Genomic DNA, 4,010 nt, shown 5'->3' with positions numbered 1-4,010 from the left:
TAATTAATGAATAGCTTACTAACTGCTTGACTCTAGTAAGTTACCAGCCTCTTAGTGATCTTCCATCCATAAAGTCAGCATCTCAGTCCCACTCAGAAATCCACGGTCTATTCCAACTGGCTTATTCTTATTTTCAGCAGTCAAACCACGAGGTGGCAATACAAGCGTTTCTCCTTCTGTGTTATCCCCAGGTGATAGGAGAGTAGGTCAGAGGAATTGTGGCATGTGCAGGTTGGCTCAGAGCAGAGCTCTAAAAGTTAGTCTTCTGTCTCCAGTTCATATTTCCAACATGGCCAGGCTCAACACTCAGACCTGATTCATCATCACAATTTGCCTGTATATGTGCCCTCTCTTTTCTTATATGGCAAATGGAGAAAAATTTGCTCAAATTTCCTTAAAGGGCACCCTGAGGATTCAAATTAGCTAGTGTAAGAATAAGATTTATTCTTATAATTAACTTAAATTTGGGGAGGGAGTTATTATAAATTTACATACAAGTTATAAGAAGTAATAAAGGGAGCCCATTTTCCCTAAATGATAGCATCTCGTAAAACTGTAGCACAATATCACAACCAAGATGTTGACATTTGTACCATCAAGACACACAACACTTCCATCACCCCAAGGCTCTCTCATGTTCCTTCTTTATAGCTACACCCATGCCTCCATCTTTAACCACTAACAACCACTAATCTGTTCTCCATCTTTATAATTTTATCACTTCAAGAGTATTATAATGCTCACTTGAACAGCACATATACTAAAATTGGAATGATACAGAGAAGATTAGCATGCCTAAAAAAGACACACATTCCTGAAGTATTCCATATTTTTAAAAGAAGAATGTTATATATGTTGCCATTTACAATGACATAGGTAGAGCTAGAGAGTATTATGCTAAGTGAACAGAAAGACAATACCATATATGAGAAATCTAAGAAACAAAATGAACAAAAGGAAAAAGAGAAAGGCAAACCAAGAAACAGGATCTTAACTATAGAGAACGCACTGATGGTTACCAGAGGGGACATGGTGGTGATGGGTGAAATAGGCAACTTGTTATGATGAGCACTGGGTGTTGTATGAAAGTATTCAGTCACTATCTTATACACCTGAAAATAATATTACACTGTATGTTAACTAACTGGTATTTATATAAAAACTTTAAAAAATAAAGCAAGAATATTATATAAATGGATTCATACAGTATGTAATACTTTAGGTTTAGATTTTTTTCACTTAGCATAATTCTCTGCATATGCATCCAAGCTATGTGTATATCCATGGCTGGTATTTTGTTGCATGGATGTACCAGTTTGTCTAACTATTCACGTGCTGAAGGACATCCAGGTCATTTCCAGTTTTTTCTTTTTTTTAATTAACATAAAATATATTATTTGCCCCAGGGGTACAGGTCTTTGAATCATCAAGCTTACACATTTCACAACGCTCACCATAGCACATACCCTCCCCAGTGTCTGTAATCCAGCCACCCTATCCCTCCCGCCCCAACTCCCAGCAACCTTCAGTTTCTTTCCTGAGATTAAGAGTCTCTTATGGTTTGTCTCCCTCCCAATCCCATCTTATTTCAATTTTTTCCTTCCCTACCCCCCACGACCTCCTGCCTCTGAAATTCCTCATATCAGAGAGATCATATGATAATTGCCTTTCTCTGACTGACTTATTTCGCTTAGCATAATACCCTCTAGTTTCATCCACGTCATTGCAAATGGCAAGATTTTGTTTCTTTTGATGGCTGCATAGTATTCCATTGTGTATATGGGTGTGTGTGTGGGGTGTGTGTGTGTGTGTTTGGTATATATATAGATGATATAGATATAGATATAGATATAGATATATGTAAAACATCTTCTTTATCCATTTATCTGTTGATGGACATCTAGGTTCTTTCCATAGTTTGGCTATTGTGGACATTCCTGCTATAAACATTTGGGTGCATGTGTCCCTTTGGATCACTACATTTGTGTCTTTAGGGTAAATACCCATTAGTGTGATTGCTGGGTCATAGGATAGCTCTGTTTCAACTTTTTTTTTAAAGAATTTATTTATTTATTTGACAGAGAGAGATCACAAGTAAGGAGAGAGGCAGGCAGAGAGAGAGAGAGAGAGGAGGAAGCAGGCTCCCTGCTGAGCAGAGAGCCCGATGAGGGACTCGATCCGAGGACCCTGAAATCATGACCTGAGCCGAAGGCAGAGGCTTAACCCACTGTGCCACCCAGGTGCCCCTGTTTTCAACTTTTTGAGGAACCTACATATTGTTTTCCAGAGTGGTTGTACCAGCTTGCAATCCCACCAACAATGTAGGAGGGTTCCCCTTTCTTTGCATCCTTGCCAACACCTGTCATTTCCTGACTCATTAATTTTAGCCATTCTGACTGGTGTGAGGTGATATCTCACTGTGGTTTTGATTTGTATTTTCTTGAGGCTGAGTAATGTGGAGCACTTTTTCATGTGTCTGTTGGCCATGTGTATGTCTTCTTTGGAGAAATGTCTGTTCATGTCTTCTGCCATTTCTTGATTGGATTATTTGTTCTTTGGGTGTTGAGTTTGATAAGTTCCTTATAGATTTTGGATACTAGCCTTCTATCTGATATGTCATATGCGAATATCTTCTCCCATTCTGGTGGTTGTCTTTTGGTTTGTTGACTGTTTCCTTTGTTGTGCAAAAGCTTTTGATCTTGATGAAGTTCCAGTAGTTCATTTTTGCCCAGCTTTCTTTTGATGTCCATTTGCATGGTAAATTGTTTTCCTCAATTTAAATCTGGAAGTGTCTTTAGGTCTAAAATGAGTTTCTTGTATTGCAGGTTTTTACAACAGTATTTATAAGGAGTATTGGTCTGTAGTTTTCTTGTATTGTCTGTCTAATTTGGCTGTCATTGTACTCCTAGATTCATAAAAAGAGTTAGGATGTGTTTCCTCCTCTTCAATATTTTGAAAGGTTTGAAAAGGATATGTGTTCATTTTTCTTCATATGTTTAGTACTATTAACCAGTAAAGCCATTTCATCTAATTCACCAGTAAAGCTTTTTGATGTAGTGGAAGGTTTTGACTACTAATTTAATCTCTTTACTAGTTATACTTTTATTCAGATTTTTTATCTTTTCATGATTCACTTTTGGTGCACTGTGTGTTTCTAAGAATTTGTCTACTTCATTCAAGTTAACCAATATGTTGGCATAAAAATGCTCATCAAAATCTTTCTATTTCTGTACCTCAGTAGTATTGTTTTGTTTTTATTTCTGATTTTAGTATTATGAATCTTCTTCTCTCTGTCAATTTTGGGTTTAATTTGCTTTTCTTTGTCTTAAGGTATGAACCTAGGTTCTTGATTTAAGATCTTCTTTTTTCATCTGTGCTTTTATAGCTGTAAATTCCTTTCCTACCATTGCTATTGCTATATCTCATCGATTATAGTATTTTGTATTTTTGTTTTCATTTGTCTCAATGTACAGATATTCCTCAACTTACAGTGGGGTTATATCCCAATATACCTATCATAAGTTGAAAGTATCATAATTCAAATGGGAGAAGATATTTGCAAATGACATATTCAATAAAGGGTTAGTATCCAAACTATATAATGGGAGAAGATATTTGCAAATGACATATTCAATAAAGGGTTAGTATCCAAACTATATAAAGAACTTATAAAATTCAACACCCCAAAAACAAATAATCCAACTAAGAAATGGGCAGAAGACCTGAACAGACATTTTTCCAAAGAAGACATACAGACTGTCAAATTTGCTGGCCAAAACATGTGTAAACAGACACATGAAAAATACTCAATATACTCACCAGGGAAATACAAATCAGAACTACAATGAGATATCACCTCATATCTGTCCAAATGGCTAAAATCAACAACACAAGAAACCACAGGTGTTGGCCAGGATGTGGTGAAAGGAGAATCTTCTTGAACTATTGATAGAACTACAAAATGGTGCAGCTACTTTGAAAAACAGTATGGAGGTTCCTCAAAAAGTCAA

General features: G+C 36.4%; 1 pseudogene; it reads left to right on the top strand.

The window, feature by feature from the left end:
* Positions 1-736: 736 nt before the first annotated feature.
* LOC116858423 lies at positions 737-834 on the top strand (annotated as a pseudogene).
* The last annotated feature ends 3,176 nt before the right edge of the window (positions 835-4,010 follow it).

This window comes from Lontra canadensis, unplaced genomic scaffold, assembly GCF_010015895.1.
Source record: "Lontra canadensis isolate GAN:19392208 unplaced genomic scaffold, GSC_riverotter_1.0 scaffold136, whole genome shotgun sequence".
In the NCBI taxonomy this organism is placed as follows: domain Eukaryota; kingdom Metazoa; phylum Chordata; class Mammalia; order Carnivora; family Mustelidae; genus Lontra; species Lontra canadensis.
The sequence above is the reverse complement of the archived record's forward strand: the minus strand, read 5'-3'. Positions and strand labels throughout refer to the sequence as shown.